Source organism: Rattus rattus, chromosome X (assembly GCF_011064425.1).
Source record: "Rattus rattus isolate New Zealand chromosome X, Rrattus_CSIRO_v1, whole genome shotgun sequence".
In the NCBI taxonomy this organism is placed as follows: domain Eukaryota; kingdom Metazoa; phylum Chordata; class Mammalia; order Rodentia; family Muridae; genus Rattus; species Rattus rattus.
Window position 1 is genome coordinate 27,033,470 of NC_046172.1, and position 23,846 is coordinate 27,057,315.

General features: G+C 36.5%; 1 long non-coding RNA gene across 1 annotated transcript; it reads right to left on the reverse strand.

The window, feature by feature from the left end:
- Positions 1-10,376: 10,376 nt before the first annotated feature.
- On the reverse strand, positions 10,377-11,892 carry LOC116888856. The gene is made up of 3 exons (XR_004386347.1): positions 11,807-11,892; positions 10,996-11,058; positions 10,377-10,698 (listed from the first exon to the last, which is right to left on the reverse strand). It is a non-coding gene; the product is annotated as an uncharacterized LOC116888856 (long non-coding RNA).
- Between the last annotated feature and the right edge of the window lie 11,954 nt (positions 11,893-23,846).

The following is a 23,846-nucleotide window of genomic DNA, read 5'->3' on the forward strand; positions in this document are numbered from 1 at the left end:
TGAACTCAAAAACAAGCTGAGTTGCAAAGGAATTCTTCCCTATCTCAAAAACCTATCCCCTTCACGAATATATCTCTGATCATTCTAGGTTTTCATTTGGTTTTAAACAACGCTAACTAGGTGAGAACAAAGTATTAGGAACTAGGATATACAGACCTTGGGAAATGGCGGTGCAGTTTATAATTACCATTAGAAAATTACTCCTTTCTTTTGTTGTTTGAAGTTTTTTCCTGCTGTCATCATTTGCCTTCTTATTCTTTTGCCGTCTTTTCTTTTTCTTTCAAAGCTTTCAACCTCAACTTCATCTAGAAACATCTGCTTAGGCAAATGGAAAGAAGAAATCATTTTAAGAGTTGTAATTTCATTTTTTGTATGTGTGTAGTTTGAAGAATTTTTATGCTTTGCTCACAAGGCTGACTATTCTATAACTTAAAAAATGCAAAACAAAGAGAATGGTTTAAAACTCCAAATTGCTTATCTGCCACTGCAGTGTGACCTGACTCTTAGTTCCTATTGTTTTCTACTTTGCTTGTTCATCATTATACAGTCATTCAGAAGGAAAGAGAAATGTCATGTTAATCCTTTGTCTTGATAATTTTTCACTAAAAAGAACTTGTAGGGGTCAGAGGATAAAAGAGCTTGCCACCAAGGCTTAGGGTCTGACTTTCATCCCAGAAACCACAGGGTGGAAGGAAAGAAAAGCATGCTACCATAAATTGTCCTTTGACTTCCACACATTCACCTTGACATTGGAAGCAAACACACACACACACACACACACACACACACACACACACACACACACAAAAAAAAAAAACCGCACATGCTCACACTCATACACACACAATCTCTAAATGGATAAATAAATAAAATACAGATAGATCATAGATAAACAGATAAATATATAGATACATAAATATAAAGATACATGTGAAAATCCAAAACTTCAAAAACAGAAGGTACAGATCACCTTCTCTCTAAGAGTGGCAGTAGGACTTTATGAAATTCCTAGGCAAATGGATGGAACTGGAAAATATCATCCTGAGTGAGGTAACTCAATCACAGAAAAACATACATGGTATGCACTCATTGATATGTGGATGTTAGCCCAAATGCTTGAATTACCCTAGATGCACAGAACACATGAAACTCAAGAAGGATGACCAAAATCACGAATGCTTCCTCCTTCTTTAAAAGGGGAACAAGAATACCCTTGGCAGGGAATAGGGAGGCAAAGTTTAGAACAGAGGCAGAAGGAACACCCATTCAGAGCCTGCCCACATGTGGCCCATATACAGCCACCAAACTAGATAAGATGGATGAAGCAAAGAAGTGCAGGCCGACAGGAACCGGATGTAGATCTCTCCTGAGAGACACAGCCAGAATACAGCAAATACATAGGCGAATGCCAGCAGCAAACCACTGAACTGAGAACGAGAACCCCATTGAAGGAATCTTCGAAAGGACTGAAAGAGCTTGAAGGGGCTTGAGACCCCATATGAACAACAATGCCAAGCAACCAGAGCTTCCAGGGACTAAGCCACTACCCAAAGACCCTTGGACTGACCCTGGGCTCCAACCTCATAGGTAGCAATGAATAGCCTAGTAAGGGCACCAGTGGAAGGGGAAGCCCTTGGTCCTGCCAAGACTGAACCCCCAGTGAACGTGATTGTTGTGGGGAGGGTGGTAATGGGGGAGGATGGGAAGGGGAACACCCAAAAAAGAAGGGGAGGGGGAGGGTAAGGGGGATGTTGGCCTGAAACCGGGACATGGGAATAATAATCGAAATGTAAATAAGAAATACCCAAGTTAATAAAGATGAAAAAGAAAAAAAAATCTGTAAAAAATAAAAAGAGTGGCAGTAGGTTTAAATTTCAGATAACAGGTTCATGCAAAAAATATGAACAATTCTAGTACTTTGTCTTCATTTGGTTCAAAAAACATAATGAAAACCATGGCTGACAAGACGAGCTTTTGCAGGGAATCAAACACCTGAAAATCAATTTAAAAGAGAATTTAAAAGATAAATTCCTCAAGACAATTCAAACACTACAGTAAATTTGGCACTGGGTACTTGGATACAGGATTGCCAAGGAAAGGTTTCTTAAGATAAGCATTTGTGTTTCAAATTTCCCCCACTTGGCTCTTTATGATAACAGCTTTCGTAAATAGCTTAGCAGTTGAAACATTTATTATTGGAACAGAAATGCAATTACATGCAGATGTTGTCCTGTGATTCATTGCTTTGTGCTACATACATTTTCAAGTTGGAGGAAGAACAAGCAGGTCATCCAGTAAATGCTGCAGGCTGGGCTTCACTTACTCTCCTGACTTGCATTATCTAATCTCTGTTATGAGTGTTGCCACAATCTAGGCCTCTATGGCCCTTCATGGCAGCATGTTTCCTTGTGCAATTTCTCCAACTACCGTCAAAAATTTCTTTTCATCCAACACAAACGGTCTTTACTTAATTCAAACCTGGTTCTTTTTCCAACATTCCTGACCCAAGGCATACAAAATGACCACCACATTTATTTTATGTTATTTTTTTACGTTTTCATTGTTTTCTACTTTTTGTTTAGGTAAATTTAAGGACTTAAGGGTTGTTTTTGTTTTGTTTTGTTTTGTTTGGGTTTTTTTTTTGCTTTTGGTTTTGCTTTTCTATGAATTAATTCTGTTGAAGATATACAATGGTCAGAGGTATAAGGGGAAGTATAATGGGAAAATTTATATGGAACCTGAGTTAGAGTGGACAATCATGTCAGTAATGGTTATCATGGTAAGCAATATACTAGAGAAGACATTTGCATTGAACCTTAGGTTTGAGGTGCTAGCAATGAGAATAGCTGATGAATCATTTTTATGGCTGCTGTAACAATGCATTACAAAGTTAGTGGTTCAAAATAGGTCATTTATATTACCTTACAGTTGTGAGGATCAGAAATCCAACACAAGTTTCATTGGCTTAAAGTCGAGGTGTCAGCTGAGCTCTGTTTCTTGTGTGTATCTTCTAGGAGAAAATGTGGTCTCTGGCCTTTGCCAGATTTTAAAAATGACCCAGATTCCTTGGACTGTAGCGCTTTCTTCCATATTGGAACCATAACTATTTAAGAGATTGGCTTATACGATACTGTTTGGTACTTCAGCAATAAGTAGAGAGGCTGAGAAGCTGATAGCTACTCTGGCCATAAGACTGGATGTTTCAGCAGCCCTGATCTGGGCCTTCAGTCCTGAAGGATTCCTGAAGACATGATCATCTTTAATCTACATTAATCAGGAGAATTTTTTTTAACTTCAAAATACCATTCAATAATTTTTGTTCCAGGTGATACATAAAACAGTACAAATTTCCAGTACAAATATCATTAGAATATACAGATTCAATACAAGCCATAACTATTTACTAGATAACACTACATTTTCGTAAGTATCAAGACTTACCGTATTTATCAAAATATCTGTGAGAATGCATTTTTGTTCATCATATTTTAAAACCTCATCTTCTTTTGCCTTTTATATTTTTAAATTTTAATTATTTTATTTATCTACATTCCAGAAGTTGCCCCCCTTCCTCATTTCCCCTTCCCAAGTTCATCATCCCATCTCCCCTGGTACCTCCTTTGCCTCTGAGTGTGTACTCTCTGACTCTACCACACCCACCTCATTCTCACCTTCCAAGAGCATCCCTTTTCCTTAGGTGATCCAGTTTCCACAGGATTAAGTGCTTCATCTCCCACTTTGGCCAGCCAAGACAGTCCTCTTCTACCCATATGCCCTGAAGCACAGACCTACCCATGTATGCTTATTGGTTTGTGGCTTAGTCTCTGGGAGTTCTGACTAATGGGTCCTCATTAGTTGCCACTGTTGTATTCCTATAGGGATGTAATCCCCACTCAGCTCCTTTAGTCCTTCCCAAAACTCTTCCATAGGGGTTCCTGACCTCAGTCTAATGGTTGGCTGTAAGTATCTGCATTTGTCTCAGTCAGCTGTTGGTGGGACTCTCAGAGGACAGCCATGCCAGGCTACTGTCTGCAAGTACAATATTGTATCAGTAAAACATTCAGTGTTTGTTGTATGCACATGGGATGGATCATAAGTTGGGTCATTCTCTTGATGATCTTTCTTTCAGTCTTTGCTCAATTTTTCTTCCTGGATTTCCTTTGACTGGAGCAATTCTGGATCAAAAATTTCGAAGATGAGTGTGTGGTCCCCTGCTTCAACTGGGGGTCATGTCTATCTACTGGAGAAACCACAATTATACAGGAGAATCTTAAAGATGATTCATTTTTTAATTACTTTTATATACAACCTAAGTATTGTTTATCATATAGTACAATCTATTCACAGAATGTGTGAGTTGGGACAGGCACAACTTTATGAAGTCAGTTTTCTGCATATGACAGCAGGGTGTACATTAAAGACTTTGGCAACAGCATATGTTAATTTCCCTCCCATCTGAACAATATGAATATGTTGGAGATAGAGGATTTCCAGTATGAGCACGTGCAGTGCTACAATATTAATTTGGATGACTTGCCCAGAACAGATTGAGAAGAATGCTGGAGCCATAGGAAAGAAATTATGTTGCATCCTAAATGTCTTAATCAAGAAATAGCATAAGCTCATGTATGCTGTTACAAGACATTATTTTTTATATTTCTTTGACTGTAGACTATAAAGAAAGTATGGCAGTAATAGAATAAAACAATTAAGCTATTAGGATAATCCAATTCCCAAAGAGGATGATATTGTTACCTTGAGGATATTTGATGATGTCTAAAACATTTTCTCTTGTTATTATCTAGAATACGAGTACAACTGGTAAATAGATGCTATAGATGCTGTTATTTTACATACTTTCTAATATAGGAGATGGACAAATAACAATGAATTTTCTGGCACAATAAGGCTGACATAGTGAAATTCATCTGGGAAGGAGGTGCCACTACCTTGCAGTAGAATTAAGAGTACAAGTATTCTTAGAACTGGTCATCATCAAGGTTCAGGAGGATTTGGACATTCATTCATGACTATGCTTCAGGCTTCAGAGTTTTATTAACAGGGAGAGGCTGTGGTTGACTATGAACCAAGTTGAGTTAAAGCCTAAGGATCTATGGAGACCACTTGGGGAAAGGATGTAAGATGGCGTGTGGAATGCCAGTCTTTGCTTGCAGTAATCCTCAAATAATTCATCTCAATGTATCACATACAAGTAGAAAACTACGAGAGGTTTCTTGTAAAGGAAAAGAGTTTTAGTCGAACAGGGAGGGAATGACAGAAAAATAGGGGTATGTGTAAAAGTGATTAAAAATCATTATAGAAATGTATGAAAACATCGAAGAATGTAAGGAAGAACACACCACCCAACATCTACATGTGGGTATTGTGTTTATTATTGCACTCATTTTCCCTTCTTTAGGAAAAACTTCTTAGTCGTTGCATTCCTGTGACTATGCCATTGCATACTGGCATTTATCAAGCTCTAGGACTGGAGACTTTAGGTATCTAATGTATCTAATTATTTTTATTTTTTATTTTTATTGGATAATTTTTATTTACAATTCAAATGTTATTCCCTCTCCCAGTTTCTGGGACGTAAACTCCCTATCCCATCCCCCTTCCCTTCTTCTGCAAGGATGTTCCCCTCCACAACCACACCACCCTTCGCGCCTCCCCAGTATTCCCCTACACTGGGGGCCTAGCCTTGACAGGACCAAGGCCTTCTCCTTCCATTGGTGCTCAACAAGGCCATTCTCTGCTACTTATGCAGCTAGGGTCAGTCCAAGGTCTTTGGGTAGTGGTTTAGTCCCTGAGAACTCTAGTTGGTTGGCATTGTTGTTCTTACGGGGTTGAAAGCCCCTTCAGCTCTTTCAATCTGTTCTCTAATTCTTCCACAGGAATCCCATTTTCAGTTCAATGGTTTGCTGCTAGCATTCACCTCTGTGTTTGACATGCTCTACGTGTGTCTCTCAGGAGACAGCTATATCTGGCTCCGGTCAGCATGTACTTCTTAGCTTCATCAATCTTGCCTAGTTTTGGTGGCTGTATATATATGAGGTATAAACCCATGTGGGGCAGACTCTGAATGGCCATTCCTTCAGTCTCTGCTACAAACTAGCCTCCATATCACCTCCTATGAATATTTTTGTTCCCTCTTTTAAGAAGGAGTGAAACATCCACGCTTTGGTTGTCCTTCTTCTTGAGCTTCATATGGTCTATGGATTGTATCTTAGGAAATTCAAGTTTTTGGGCTAATATCCACTTATCAGTGAGTATATACCATGTGTATTTTTTGGGTTATCTCACTCAGGGTGATATTTTCTAGTTCAATCCATTTGCCTATGAATTTCATGAAGTCATGGTTTTTGATAGCTGAGTAATATTCCATTGTGTAGACATACCACATTTCTGTATCCATTCCTCTGTTGAAAGGCATCTGGGTTCTTTCCAGCTTCTGGCTATTATAATTAAGGCTGCTATGAACATAATGGAGCATGTGTCTTTGTTGTATGTTGGAGCATCTTTTGTGTGTATGCCCAGGAGAGGTATAGCTGGGTCCACAGGTAGTGCAATGTCCAATTTTCTGAGGAATCTCCAGACTGACTTCCAGAGTAGTTGTACTAGTCTGCAATCCCACCAATGGAGGAGTGTTCTTCTTTCGCCTTGCCAGCATCTGCTATCACCTGAGTTTTTGATCTTAGCCATTCTTACAGGTGAAGTCTCAGGGTTGTTTTGATTTGCATTTCCCTGATGACTAAGGAACATTTCTTTAGGTAAGTGTCTAGTTCTTTCCATTTCTTTCACCATTATCCTGAAATTTGACAAGTGACATCTTGTCTCCATCTTCACCTGAGTCTAAATATGACATTTGATTTATTATCCCTAGCTAATTATAAAGAATTTGAGAAAAAAACATTAAAACAGTGGTGTGACTATATCTACTTCCTAATATTTTCTTTTTTGTAATCTCATTGCTATAACATTCTTCTGGATTTTCATATTTTCTGATAATTAATATTTTGTTCTTCAAGGAAAATGCAGTTGATAATTATTTGTCAGAATAAAAGGCAAATATGTTTTGGATTTTATATTCATGACACTTTCAAGAATGATGTATTACAATTTATTTTGGAATATTTTAGGATATTCATATAGTAGTGTTATAATTAATTTAATTTATTTAATCAGCTTATTCAAAGGGACTACTGTAGAAAGTATTGCACAGAAACAAACAAACAAAAAAACAGAAAAAAATGGCCAAATTGGGATCTCTCCTGCATTCAGGATATTTGCATTCATTTTGGATATCTTATTATTCTGAAAGACCTATAATGTAGAAAACAGCGGTCTGTATATAGCCAAATCTACTCCCCAATTTGATTAATAAAGTTTTATTGACACTCCAGCACACATTCACTTATATAGTGTATATGGCTGCTTAATGGCAGAGTTGACTACAAAAGAGAAGTTTTTCTTGCAAAACTTGAAAATATTTATTATTTGGCCATTTATAAAAATATTTTCTGACCTATGATCTATATCTATAATCTTTGGAAATCTCTGCTTTTGCTACTGAATAGCTGATTTACTAAATTGTGGGCCTAAGAAGCAATATTTGAAAAGAATTTCTCTTTACACTAGTGCTCAGATGGTTAATGCCACCATATACTTTAAGATTTATTTTATGTGTTTAAATGTTTGTCTGCATGAATGTGTGTGCACCATGTATGTACTTTTGGCCTCTGGAGGCAAGAAGAGGGCAATATATGCCATCGAACTGAAGTTACACATGGTTGTGAGCTATTCCTGGGTGCTGGACACCATACTCAGTTACCTTGTAAGAGTAGTAAGCTCTTAACTGCTGAGCTATCTCCCCAGTCCCCTATCACAATAGTTACAATATATCCTAAGAACTTTTACAAATATAAATGGTAGGTTACTGGCATATATTAATTTCAAAATTAAGTGTTAGGTTATTATATTTTTTCTGTCATAGGTATTCTTTATCTTTAATCCCACCCTACCATCTTCAAATTAATTAAATTTATCTTATATTTCATCACCCAAGCGAGTGGGATGGATTAAGTATACATCCTTAAAATCATTTTTTAAATAATACTGTCATTTTAAGGTAGGAAATGACTGACTCCCATTGCATTCAAAATAAGAGTTGAATGTTGACCTCAAATATAATGAATGGTTTTAAATTAATCCATTAAAGTTCTGAAAGCTAGTGTGTGATTCACCAAGTCCCTATTTCCTATCTGATCAACTATAAAAGGAGATTTTTAAAACATACACATATTTTGAATTGGTATAGATAGACCTCTCTGTTGATTTGAGAAAACATGCAGCATAATGAGAAATAAATATTTGTTCTGCTAAGCCATCAAGATTGGTGGATTGCTTGTTGGTCAGGCATAATGTTATCAATCCTGCTTGATACAACTATCATATTTTCTACAGTTTTATTAAATCTAAAGACCATTATTAATTTCTGTGTATCATTTTTTGAATGTGTTCTTGGTACCCCCTTAAACATAGAACATACCTCTATAATATTAGGTATTAATTTTATTTTTAATTTTATTTATTAGGTATTTAAATTTTAATATTATAAAATTAAAAATATTTTAATTAACTGAGACAATAAGATTTTAGATGGTTTAAAATACCTTTGTACATAATTAATAAAAATACACTGAGTAACTTTTATAGATTTGTCAATATGCGTTTTGATTGAATTGTTCTTTCTCAACCATTAGATAAAGGACATTGTCATGATATGACTACTGAATCACATATTACTCTTCGTTGGTATTTAATTTACTTCAGTAAGGTCAGTTCTACAGGTTTTGTCATGGTACAATCAGCCTTTATTTGGTGAAAATACTTGAACTACTCACAATGAGAGTGGGAGCATGAATGGCATCCATCTAATATATTCCTGTATTTATATAGATAGTCAGTAAAAAAAACACCCTTGGGTTATCAATTCACATTGCACAGTATAGATATAAGTAGCATTTCCTTCAAGTTAGCTAGCTCCATGGCCAGCATATGTATAGCTTGCTTTTAATTGTTAACCAAGAACACCAATGAAAGCCTGGGCAAAAAGAAGCATCAGTAGTGTGTTTGGACTTGTTGACATGAAATTTCATGATTTATTTCTAGAAATCTGTGAAATGTAGAACTATTTGTTCTTGTTTTCTTTTGTTTTGCTCTCACTTTGTAGGTGAGAGTCATAAATTTTAAACAACTTGCCCAAAGTCATACATCCAAGAGGTAGAATTAATTTGATACATATTCTGCCACTAACTCATTTGCTATTCTTTGAATAGTGTGGCATACTTGGGATGGAGTAAAAATAGCAAGCATTCCAGTGTCCAGTGGATGAAGTTTTGAAATGTAGCTCAGCTGCTCTTTAGATATAAATCGTTGTGAATTTCAAAAATCTATTCCGCAATATTTTCTTTAGACCACATTGGTATTTTCTACACTTCAAGTAAGGCCTATATTTTATTTACTTTTCTACAAGTGCAGTTTGTTTTAGTTTTGGCCTGGTGTGATTGCTCAAATGTAAGTATTCTCTCATTGAGGTCTTCTATGGCTAGGTTCAATGCTGCCTCAGTGAGCAAGCTATTTTCAAACCATTTCTTCAGGTAATCAAACTGGATTTCAAAGAGACTTGTGTTCCCTCTTTGAAATAAGCTACGTCAATATCTTAATGTCATCTTGACCTTCTAATTCAATAATTATAGTCCATAGTTTTTTGTGTATAAAAATCTAAACAATTGTTTATTAAGAGTTTCAAGAATAAATTTGGAGGCCAGCTTAAGACATTTAACACTTTACTCTCCCCTCGGGGGGAAATGCATTCTTTGTCTTATAGCAACATGTTGATACATTTTAATGTTCCTGGGTAAATATAACTTGCTTCAGTGGGAATTATGAATATATAAAGAGTGCAGTGTCATACATAGACTGTATTAATAAAAGCAATTTACCTGGCATGGTACCAATTTTAAATGTTAGTGAAAACCCAATATAGAGAATAGATTAACATGCCTTTCAATGGAGGGATCAAGATGAGTCTTAACTTGATATAACCAGGCTGTGTATCCTGTGAACAGAACAAAAAAATGTGTGCGATACTTTCAAAATCATAGTTTTATAGTATTTTACAACACAAACATACATTCAATATGCACTTCTGATCTCATTTTATGCTCAGTTAAGAGATATTCCAAAGCGGTGATTTTAATCAATAAATTATGACTTTAAGGAAAATATTTTTATGTTAAAATAATTTGTATATTATATTCAAACTATTTGAATATATAATTATTAAAAATAAATTTTAGCATGTTAAAGTGCCCTTTTAATACTTTTCTGTTTCTTAACAAATGACTTTTATCAGAAATAAAATTAAATTCAAGAAGATCTGGGGAATGGGATTTACCAAAACCTGATTCTGAGATGTTGTGCGATAATCACTTTACTTTTCTGAACCTATTTGATTATTGTGAAAAGGAAAATATGCACACATTCCTACAGAGATAAGAAGAGTGATTGCCTTTGCTCAAAGTGAAATGCTGTTCAAAGCTATTCTTCTTGACTGTTCAATTAGTGAAATTCTTGGTGATCAGTTTGCATTGCTGCTGGCTTCAGTGGCATGACAACATCCATTTTCTCTTTCTGAAGCAGGGAACAAAAACAGCACCAAGGTATTTTTAATAAGGTTGTCACTACTCAAGGGGCAGTCAGCTGGTGTACATGATATGACAAAGTGATTCTTAAAGGACTGCTTATACTTATTAGACAATCTTCATCTACATAAAAAGCATAGGAAAATCTTACATGTGTACTTCTTAAGTCTTTAGTGGAATGGATTAAAATGAAAAAGAATTACTACTTACTAGGAGACAGAAGAACATAGAAAGAGTCAAGTATTGGAAAATCTACACGTATCATATTTTAAACTGTATTACAAACTTGAGTTAGGCCTTCTTCCATCTATAGATTTCATCCAAAGATGTGTTTCTTATCTTCTTAAATCTGTGAAATCGCTTAGAATTGTTACATGTAATCATGCAAATTCACAAGTCATATTTTTTTTGAATTAATCAAATATCATGTTAAAATGTGGGGTTTGGAGGATTATTACTGCCATAGATATAATTATCTGATATTTCACTGATCAAAAATACAGTTGCCAATATTGCATTGCAAAGCAAATAAACATCAAATGTTTATATTTTATTATATACTAAAGATCTGGGAAAGTTAAATGACTCTTAGTTGCTAGGCTCAAATAAGGCCTTGTTTTGCAGGAGTTTACTCTCTTTTTACTCCCTTTCTGTCACGTTTCACTTCATTGAAAATAATCTCAAAAGTAATTGCCCTGTTTTTAAAATCATGAAAGACAAATTATGATATTCCAGACTTTGATTTTTTTCCTTCTTACAATTACCTTCAGATAATATAGGATTGGTCGCAGTGCATGATATAAAATACTCTCAGTTACCCTAAAAGGGCCAATTTCTTGCAGACTGCCAGGATAAAGATGATTTTAATTAAATCCCACAAATCCCTTTGTACTGCAACCAAACCCTCTATAGGCCAACTGACAGAGCCCTTCTGGCATGTATAGAGTTAATAGGTTATGGGGGTTCTTAGTTAACTTCTTTCACCAGGAATGCAATTCATGTTTACCTATATAAGGAAACCTGTTAGACTGACCTGAGTTTGGCTTTTTTTTTTTTTTTTTTTTTTTTCTCTTACTGAGAGGCATGTAAGCACCCACCCTGGAGAGGGGGAGCGATTCCCAGCTGGACAGAGCAAGCTTCCTGAACGCCCCAACCATTCAGCTGATCCGAGGCGAAGAGCACAGTCCGTCCGTCCGTACTTGCCCTGGAGCAGCCTCCTTGGAGGACCCACAGGTTTGCCTTTTCCAGCTCCCAGTTGAGAAACAAACCTAGGATCCTGGGAAAAATGGGGAAGCCGGTGAGTCTTACTGCTCTCTCTTTCTCTATTTGCTTGCTTCTCCTAAGGGGCACGCCTCGCTGCTCTCACCCAGGAAGCAGAGGGAGAGGTATTGCTCAGCCTCTAACCCCACAGATCCTTCCTGAATACACAATGCTTCCCCATACCTCCAGCCAACTTTCTCTGCCGGCTTTGCACATCAAAAATCCACTGAGTCTATAATCCTAGCACCTAGACACTCCAGAAAGTGTTTTTTCTTTCCTTTTTTTTTCTTTTCTTTCTTTCTTGATTTCTTTCTTTCTTTTTTTTTTTAAACTGGGCAAAAGTTTCCAGACCATCGCGAAAACAAACTTTCTCATCTTTCTTGCACTCTGAAACAATGCAGATGAGTTTGGGGGTGCTTTCAGAGGAATGCTGAGTCCCAAAGGAAGTAAGAGTAAATCTAAGAGGGATTCTTAAATCCACAGGCAGGGTGATAGTCTGCAGAAACAGAATTTATCATTTTAAACAAGGCAGGCTGAAGTATCATTTTTCATTCCTGAGGAGCAAAACACTTGCATCCTGTATATGTAATAAAGGACACCTTCTGAGACACTGAGGAGAGAAAGCAACAGAGCTGCCTCCTTTGTTCTAGACAACATATAGAAATTCACTTTTGCATTTTGACAACTAGCATGTGGCTGTTTATATATAAGGTGCAAGTGATAAATAAGGCATTATGTTGAGGGCACTGTTGTCAACTGAGTTAAAAACTGGCTGTGCTCTACACATACATAAAACTCTCAGTCTGCCTATAATTAAATAGGAGGTTGTTAAAGTGTTTAGCAAACTTACAGCAACATTTTAGTTACACTTCAGAATAGTCTAATGTAAAAGGTAACTGTGAAAGGAGTTCGAAGAACTGGTTTCCCCCAACTTCAGAGGTATAGGTAAAATATTTGAAATGAAAGTTACTTGTCAAAAGTGATTTGCAATAAGGTATAAATTTGTAAATTTTATTTTTGTAAGGGTAACTGGTTTGTTGATTTTGGTTATTTCGGGAGAGTTTTGATACATGATGTGACTGCTCATCTTTCAAATAAATGTCTTTTTTCTGTCACGCACAATACATTATCCTAAAAAAAAAATGTGAAGCAGGATTGTGCTACTGACTGCAACAGGTGGCAATGAGGTTGCAGATTTGTGATAATAGTATATTAATTTCCTAAATCAATATTAAGGTAAGTACTCAAATCAGATTTGACAGAATGAGCACTTTTTGTTGATAATTAAAACTCGTATTCTGCTCTTCTGTTTATAGCGAGGCTATTGTCTTAAAAGAGATTGGCATCTGACTATTCCTAAGAACAAAAGCTCTGGCCAGTTTTACTTAGGGTCCTTGATGCTAAACAATACAACCATGTTTAATAACACGATTTAAATGCTGCTTATTCAGTACCATGAGGAAGTAGTGGGAAAAGGGGGGTCTATCATATGGGAGACATTTTATTAAAAAAGCAAGAGCAGTGAGGGGACAATGCAAATATTTAAAGTTTGTTATATGCACACTGTTGCTAGGGAGAAAGGGGGGAGTGTTAATATTGTACAGCTATCAGTGGGAGTGACTAACCCAGGAGACACAAAACACTGTTTTAAAATATCCACTTAATAGCAGATGGTTTAATACCAGGTTGTCTCACCATGCTACCAATTAGATGGCCCCAAGCCAAATCAACTGGCATGACTACCGTTTATACTGTGAGTTGATGTGTACGTTGTTATTATGTGCTATTTCCATTAACAGCCAAGGGAAGATATAACCAGGAAGACATAAAAGTCTCCTGGGCCACAGAGTGTGAGGGTGTTCATAAGGATTTTGTTTTCACATTTAACCTCCTTGCCAGTGACATATGAGTTGCTGCAGATGGTTGGAAATATTAGCTATAGAATATATGCATCTCTGGCTCCTCATAAGTTCACTTAGGGATAACAATACTGAATATGGAATGGGATACTGGGATACTTTGGCATTATCAGAGTCCCATGCGGATGTCTTGAATTCATTTAGTGTCCAAATTATCTTCCAATCTAAAACAGGATGCTATAGTTTTACATTAACTTTTCCAATTTACTGATGCTATGTTCTGGTGTGAGGAGTACAACCACCACCTAGCAGCACCCTTAGAACTATGAGGTGGTCAGAGCCTTCCAGGTTTTTGAAAAAAACAAAAAGGCTAAAAAAAATCTTGGGTGCTGGGGATGGTGAAGATAGGTCTTCTAAGAATTTTGATGTGTTCATGAGTTGTGATTTCCTGAAAGAAGGATGATGTGCGCCCTATAAAGTATAGTTAGCTACAGAATTACTAATGGCCTATTTTGGGGTGGTATCTTGTTATCTTAGGGCACATTCTTTACGAAAATGTTGGCCAGTAGATAGGCTGCCTAGCACTGCTTATGAATGGCTTTCAGACATGACTTCTTTGTTTATACTCCTAGTATCTTGGGCAGAAAGCTGGATTTGGATGCAATATTCCTTGAAGACAATTTCTATACCTCAGTTTTTCTAATGTACTAGACAAATTCGATCATATTCTATACTTGATATAATGTCTAAAGGCAAGGAAACTGCCAATGACAATTCAGGCTCATGATCCTGATTATGAAAACCAAAATGCTACAAATTTGTTTGCCTTAAAATTCAAGAAAAATATTCTAATTTTTATTACATTCCCTGAGATTATTGGACTTTTCAAATCCTGTCTATCTCATTTAATTTCAGATGCATTTTTATATAAACATATATTTTTTCTCTCCCTCCCTCTTCCCCCTCTCTCTCCCTCTTCCTCTCCCTCCCCAGTGGTGTGTGTGTGTGTGTGTGTGTGTGTGTGTGTGTGTGTATGTGTGTGTGCACTTTATTCTAGCCTTTGATGGATTGTTTTTGTAGCTAGCGTTTGATTATTCCTTCTATTATTCTGTTTTGGTTGGGATTTTCGGCCTTTATCTGCCTACCATTTGACAGCAATTACCATTTTTAACTTGCATTATTAAATCCCATTATATTCATCCAACAAATAATATTCAAACACTTTATGAAGTCCTGTGCTATTTTATATACTCTGAGGAAATGCATGCATGTAAGAGACAGATAAACTTTTATTGTGTCTCCTTGAAACAGATAGCATCCATGTAAAGAGAAATCTCATAATGTGAATGGTACACAGCATGTGAAATGTAGTTTAATGCTAAGTCATTTAGTTACTCCGTTTGTTATGCTGATCAATCTATAAGTCAGAACTTCCTATCTCAAGGGTAAAATATACTGCTAGGTTATGGACAGTTAACTGACATGGTAAAAAGATTTAAATAACCAAATAAGGTCCACATAAGATTATGTCAAATAGATGTCAAGGAGCTTCATATGCTGATGGAGGGAAGAAACCACTATACTCTCACTGCCGGGCATGCCTAAACGGCAGAGGTACTCCTGGGTGGAAGCACTTTATATTTTGTTAATGTATTTACAATGTAAATTACTACTATGTCATTCTGGGTTTGGGTTCTTTGGTAGAGAGTTTGATCGGTATACAAACTACCCTAGATTCCATCATCAGCATAGCAAATTGTTTTCTCTTGGGTTGTCAAGGATTCTTAGGGCACAACACAGAGAAGAAGCATTTCTAGGACACTAGGTAAGACAAGAGCTTTGGATACTCAGCACCCCCTGGGAAGTCATTAAGGTAGGAGTTCTAGTAACACTTCTTGTGAAGTAAAAAGAGCAACTGTTCCGTTACTTTAAAACAATTGAACCTATACCTTAAATGGAAAGGGGTTAGTTAATGCTAATCTTCATTTTAAAAGACAAATAAAAGTAGACTCCAGTGCTCAGGGGGATACAGCATTCTTAGGATGCTTTGATTGTGTGTGACAGAGTATGCTCACACTCTCTTGTGGGTTGCTTCTCATTTGTTTCAACTTGAGACAGAAATGAAATTAAGCAGAACCTCCTCAATTTGACAGTTTGAGTTTTAACACGTGACAAAATTGGAATTTTTGTCAAAGAGCTTGAGCCAGGAAATGTATTATTTATAGGTATTGTTCTGCAACAGAGGCCTTGGCTATTTAAGCCAAAATTATTCTCCCCCTTGAGTATCTAATTGTACAGTTATTTATATCCACACTGACACACTCACCTACATGTATTGCCTTAGGAAAGAAAGCAGTGTATAAACTACCACAGAGCAGATAACAAGTTTACTCTCACTGATAGCCTTGGCTCAAAGTTAAAAAAACAAAACAATGGTAGTGTTTCCCAAGTTTGCTCTGAAGCTGTGGACAATGGTTTGGGACATGTGATTTAAACTTCTTGGGGATTTGATTTAGTCAGAAATCTACAGGTATATTGATGTGCACTTTATTATTTTACACATGTTGAAAGTCTTCATGTTTGTGAACACATGTGATATAATGCCGAGCATACAGTCAGTCAATACATATTTGTGGGTTCAGAAATGAGATTACGGGTCTTCCATTAAATAATGGTAGGATTGAAAAAGTAGAAGCAAGAATATACTGATAGCCCACTTAACTAATTTAAAAATTGTGGTTCATGATACAAGAGGAAACTTCTAGTGTCTATACTAGGTCCTTTTTGCTTGTTTGTTTATATATATAGAGAGAGTGGGTTGTTACAGGCTGTGATCCAGCTAGTATTAAAATGACTGTCTACTAATGGAAAGTCCTTGAAGTTGTTCAATCCAAAAACCTGGATGTCCCAGTGGGTTTTCAATATATGCTAGAAACCTGAAGAAGTAGGCTGTACTGCTAATAAATGAATAAGCTTATCAGTGTGAGCTAAAGCAAGCAGGAAAAGAGAAAGCAAACTTCCTTCTCCTATGTCTTTTATATAGCTTGCCAGAAGAAGGTGTGTCCCAGATTAAAGGTGGCTTTTCCACTTCAAAAGACCTGCATTAAAGGTGTATCTTCTCAACTCAAAGAGCCAGAAGAGCAGTAGGTCTTCCCACTTCAAATGATTTAATTAAGAACAAATCTGTCACAGGTATAGCTAACTGTTTGGAGTTTAGTTATTTTCAGATATTGACAACCATGAATAGCCATCACACCTCGCAAGGTTTTGTGTTTAAGGGTCTTCATCTAATGATGTCTATAGTAGTCTATCTTATCTGAATATAGATTTCTAACTTTGAAGCCTTTTTCCCAAAGTCACATATTTTATAAGGAAAGAAAATCCTTACTTCATGTCTACTTACTTGATTTAATAGCTTGAAAGTTTTCCAGAAGCAACAACAGGAAAGGAAAGGTTAGAAAATCAACTGGAAAACAACTACAACAAAAGAGTTTCCTTTAAAAAAAGTCTCCCTGGCTTCATTAATGATTTTTCAGGGGTATCTATGGTTAGCTCTTCTCATGGAATCATACCTCCAAGGTCTTCATGTACTTCATCCCATACTAGGAAAAGAAAACATTTACTCTGACATGGCTTCCAAGACAGAGTACGCCCAGTTGAGCTGATATGCCTTAGCAAGACTTCCCTCCTTATTAAGACAACTGGGAACCATATGGTTCTTGAGTGATTCTTCATGAAATGTAGATCAAGTGCCTCCTATATTAGAAGTTTGTCACCAAATTTATGACACCATCTTTTCTAATTATATGCCCCTATGAAAGAAAAAAATGAATCTATATTAGAACTACTTTGTTCTTCATTTATTGAAAGCACCCCTTTAGGCATATTTAGGATGAATATTTAAGATTGTATCTGTCTCTTCTCCATCCATTAAATGAAAACTATAGGTGATACAAACCTCTTAAGTAGTTTCAAATTTCATGTGCAAAGGGAATACTTAATGTCCACATATCAATGTTTATCACCTTACAGTCTAAGGCTTAAGTGGAACTTGTATTTATGTAGATAATAATCTATCATATGAAATAAACATGAATAAAATATAACATAGCAAATAGTAAAGGTGTTACATCTAATCTGGAGCCACATGTGCCATAATATCACAATAGGAAGGTTTAGCTAATCAGAGTGACGTTTGTCATTAGAAAAATCCACATTGGCAGCAACATAGAAAACAGATCAGAAAAAACAAAAAAACGAAAAAAAAAACAAAAACAAACAAACAAACAAAAAAAGAAAACAGATCAGATATAAGGGATGCCAGAGTGATTTGCTGTAGATCAAACAGGACCAAGGAAAGCTACCTGGGAAAGAAGATATCTATATATAGTAGTGCTATAGTGGCAGAGGTGAAGAGAGAGAAATTTTAATGATATTTCAGAGTTGATATCATTAAGAGGTGACTAAAATATTGAACAGGGAAATAGTGACTGACAAGAAAATGCAAAAGAAAACTTCCATGACAGATCTAGTTTACATAACTATAGACATAGTTGTAGGATCTTTAAAGTTGAAAGTAAGGCAAGGTCACCTGGATTTGGGACAGAAAATTAATTATTTGTACCTCAGTGGAAGAGAAAAGGTATAAGTTTTGAGACTGAATTTTATGGTGCAATGTCTCAGAGGATATGTTAAAAAATTATGCCTTGAACAGCTACAATAAGTGTTGGTGGTAGAATTAAAAGAGATGGAAGTCTTAGGAAGGAGTTAACATAATCCCACGTGTTTACTACTGCTGCAAGTTGAAAGGAGATTCGTAACTTCCTGGGTGTAGAATATGGGTGGCATGGTGTGGTGTGGTGTGATGTGGTGTGGTGTGGTGTGGTGTGGTGTGGTGTGGTGTGGTGTGGTGTGGTGTGGTGTGGTGTGGTAGTAGAGAACTCAACACTATAACTTTTCCAAAGTGAAGATTTCTCTTTGGTAATAACATACAGAAATGCTATTACCTTCAATTCTTTGGTGAATTCTTTCATTTTCACTTCAGCTTCTCCTCTTGGATGAAGGTATACCATAAAAGAACAAGCTAGACATTTTCGGCCAAGGTTCCTTATCACTTGTAAAACGGACTATAAGACATAGGACGTTTAACCCAAGAGTTTACATTAACCCATGGGCACATGATTAATTTCATGTTCACTTCAGGATTTGTGCGAAGATTTTGCCATTCTATTCTTCCAACATTCCCAGAAAATGTTTTCTACAATATTTGTAATTCCACTGTCTGGCCTGAGGAAATTCCTCTCTAGGTTCTAAGTATTCTTTAAAAAGGAAGTTATTAGACGATGAAAGCCACAGCTAGAGGAAAAGGAAACCCAGAAAATGAGCAGCTGATGGGGAGGAAAGGGTTAAGCTTTATAGATTACAGATATTAGCACCCCCTCTCTCTGCAGGTGTTCGGGCATTGCCAGATGCAAGTCACTAGCAATATTCTCCCACTGTCTTGCTCCTTTATTTCCCATTGTTCTTGGCACATGCTATTTAACTCTTTTGATGTGGTTTTCATTGTTAGACCTGAGTGAATGCTTACAATTACACTAACACTTATACATAAATGCAGATACAAGCCACGTTTACTAGTCACTGAATTATTAAAATGTCTGAATTAATTATCAAGATCTTATTCAGTCGTTTCTTTATATATGAGTGCTTATTTTCATATAGAAATAAGTGGTGCAGAGTGGGAGGCTTGCCAGTCTGTCATTTTATTTATAAAATATTTGGATGAAGTATTTTGAGTTTTCTCTGTGTACTCTCAGGTAACTGGATCGTGCTTGGTTCTTAATTCCTGTATTTGTTATTTGACTGTGTATATTCTAGTTGGGATTTAGCTGAGAGGTGGGTTTGTAAGTAAGAACACTGGAAGCTGGTTATCTAAAAGAGAAATCTTGGGCATGTTTGGCAAGTTTGTCTTCCTCTTCCTACTCCCTCTACTTCCAAGCTTTCAGTAATTTCTACTCTTCTATATGTCCCATTTTGACACAAATGCCTTTAAAGTTATAAGGGTGTTGTGAAACATTCATTTCAAATCTGAATTTTATTTTGCAGAGGGACTTCCATTTTCACATTTTAAAAATCCTCTTGGCTTTGGCTTTGGCTTTTCCAAAAAATAGGATGCTTGATAGTGTCAAATCAGAGAAAGAGTTCACTTTGTCCAGGAATGCAGATACCTGCCAATAAATCATTTGCTAGTAGACAGAAGAAATTGAAGAAATTCAGCAGAATGATCTAGGGTGAAGGTCACATCAAACAGTACAATTGGTGAAAAATGGTGAGAACTTCTATTTCCAGACCCCTGAGTCAAGCTCTTTCAAAGATAACAGTCTGAGCTTTACACACCATCAAGCTTCTTGGTCTATTTAAGTAAAAGGAGGGAGGAAGAAGGCTTCTGCCAACAGACTATAGGTCATAAATTAGCTAATAAAATATGTCCCAAGTTATCTCTTAAATAGTCTCTTTTATATATACTTGTCTATTTGATTTATCTTTTTCTATACTCATTCAAGGTTGTGTTTTGGTAGCCTAAGTCAATATGTAAGTTTAAGTTATATGATCATAGATGACCCACCTTCTTGTAAGGAAAACACTGTGTGTGTGTGTGTGTGTGTGTGTGTGTGTGTGTGTGTGTGCCATATACAATTTGTTGCTGTTGACCAAAAAATCTAAAAGTTACCTTCTCACTTCAATATATAATATTAGTTCAATGAAGCATGTCTTTTGTTATAAAATATATTTAGCTTTTTTAAAAATAAATTTTAATAAGGCTCCCATTTTTTCAGGACTTTTGTAGTTCTATTATGGCCAAGGGTGGTCAGATAGCACCCTTATTTTATCTACTAGAGCCACAATCGATGCTAAGGCAACACTACATGTATTTATGTACATTTCTGTGTACATTACACACATAGCTATATATGTGTATGCATTACACATATGACAATGCATTTAAAATGATTTTGACAGTAAAGTTCCAATCAGTGTTTATTATTTTCAACATCTGAAAAATGATAAAACAAGAAAAGAAAGTGGCATGTTTTTTATGACCACGTGTAATGACTTAGAGGTAATTAGATGATCAAAGAGGCAAGGTTTGGAGGGGAAATAAACAGGAACTATTACAAGAGGGAGGTGCTAAAGCAAAAAAATCTGCTCTCCCCTGCCCTCCTGCTACCACACAGAAGCAAAATCCCACTAAGCAACGAGGTATGGGATGAAAGGATCAATAAAACTGGGAGGGCACATATTTTAAGAAAACTGAAAACACAGGAAGCAGAAAAATGAAAGAGAACAAACGAAAGTATGGGAAAGACACTTCAGGGAAAATGCATTAAAATTCTAAGAAACGAGCAAATAAACGTCAATGAAGGAAGAAATAAAAAGGAAAACTTAGCAACAAGAACACATCATTCCAGGGAAGCTGAGAAATTAGAAGAAGAAATGAGAAGAGGGTACTGTTATCTCACATTCAAAACTGCCTGGCCAATTTGTAGGTTCCTAAGAATAAGTAAATTGACTTATGAAGATAATAGTACTTGTCCAATCATCTGCCATATGAGTATAAATGCAATTTGTTTTTTTTTTAAATGTCTTTTCCTCAAACCAACATGAGTGACAAAGAATCCAGGACTTCTTAGATGCTTCAGAGGAGTCTGCCCTCCCAGACTTAGTAAATGGCTATTCTAGGCCAATGAACAATAGCCTGGTGGCTTTAAGAGCTAATCCTCCACATGCTTCCCATACTCCTCAGAGATATTCATTAAACCCACAGCACCTGGCTTAGTATTTATAAAACACTTTACACTTCTGAAAGGGAAGTAAAGGGTGAGAGGTCTGTGGATCCATTTCTATTGTTAAGCATTACCTAAGTACCAGGGCTTCACTTTGTGACTGCCAGACAGCTGGAGCATGAAATCCCAAATCCAACTCACTGGGATTTTGCTCACAATAACTTAATGCTTATAAGTCAGTACCCTGAGTGGGTAACTTTTTTAGGACAAGTTTGCATATTATACTATATCACACATCTCAAGGTCTCTTTCAGAAAACCGTTTTGACATAGTGTGTCAACAGTGAATTATTGATTCTTACCTGCATCAAGGAGTAATGCTCAGAGTGGCTGGGAAAAGCTTACCAGTTGTTGGCTCAATTGTGCAGCTCTATTTAAAGCTCTAGTGGGTAATTCAGATGATGGCAAACTTCACTTTGACACAGTGCCATAGCACTTCCATTAGTGCCCTCGCTAGAGCACAAACATCTGCTTGCTTTTATTGTCCATGTGTTACTTAAGATAGTCTATTGCTTTATGACGTAAATCACTGGAATCTACTGACTATTTTTAAAGACTCTTTTAGTGTTTCCTTGAAATGATCACTCTTTATAGTTGTTTAATAATTGGCCCTTTAGGTACACAAAAATTACAAAGATCATATTTTCTACTCTTCTGACCTTTTCCAGATATGGCTTGTTGTAAAATTCTTTGTCTTTGGGGGTTGTGTGATTCATAGGTTTACATTGTCACATCAAGTCAAAAGAAAGTACATTTCTGATTACTTGACTCAAGCTAACTTACCTGTTCTTTTTCTGTTCGCCGACCAGAGTTGTGTGGATTTCCTTATTTCAGTTCACCTTGAAAGGCTTTGCTGTTGCCTTCTTTATGCACTTATCTTGTCCTGACAGGCTGCTGAGCAATTTGCTTGCCCTCCAGTATATTCATGTGTCCAGTACAGATAAGTTTCATGACAGCCAGGTCTATCATTTTCATTCCAATGGACTGGCTGTATTCCAGGACCCCTTTCATCAGCAATTTTGTCTTACTTTTACGGTGAATGAAGGCCTAAAGCCATGGGACTCCATGATATGAAGGCTCTAGTATATGAAAAACAAACACCATCAAATATGATTCAAAATCTGAGCAAAGATTGGCCTTAGGTGTAATGAATACTAAAACAACTCCCCTCAGCCCAATAATTAGAAAATCTCAGGAGGACATGGCTCTGCGTACTGGGTCTTACAACTTGTAAAATATTCCCCAATAATCCATCTGGAAGAGCACTTTCATATTATGCCAGAAAATGAGGTGCTTACTCAGGTCCTAGGATTGCAAGGAGCCAGGAAGTTTCCAGGGATTTCCTAGGGGAAGAATTTTGGAAGATGCTAATTTGAGGATTGTGAGAGTTCTTGAGACTTGCCAGAGAGTTAAGACAAGAACTCATTGGGTGATTCTGAGAGTGCAGAGAGAATACATGTGGATATGTGAGGTTGGAATGATTTCTTTCCACTTGACATCTACGTGTTTTTTGCTCTCCCTGAATATTGCATTTATGAAAGTGGAAAAGAAAAAAAGATCATGTCCCAAAGGGAAACATTTAGAGAGCTGGGGAAGCAGCATCTATTGCCTCATGACTGAGAAAGGAAAGAATGCAGTGGAGAAATCTGAAGTCACTAATTGCAAATAAAATTAACAATTCCTGTGTACTGTTTAAGACAAAGATTTTGTGTTCCATAAGTTACAAATAAAGGGGCATGAGTAAAGATTCTCATAGTACATTTGAATTTAAATTTATTTCATCTGGAGCTGACAAGGGCTCAATGGGTAAAGTACTTACCACCAAGCCTGATGACCTGAGTTGGATTTTTAGATCCATTATTGTGTAGGAGAGAACTGACTCATGTAGGTTGTCCTCTGATTCAGACAAGCTCACTAAGGCACAAATATGTGCCCATACCTACATATATGCGAATGTGTGCAAAAGCACCCATACATGTTCAGACACACACAGAGAGAACACACACACACACAGACACACACACAGACACACACACACACACACACACACACACACACACACACACACACACATACACTTTTCTATTCCAGTCAAAGGAAAGTGTAAGAAAGTAACTCACCTTGTTTTTCTAGTCTGTAGTTTGTCACAGCTACCATCACTCACTGTTTAATGCC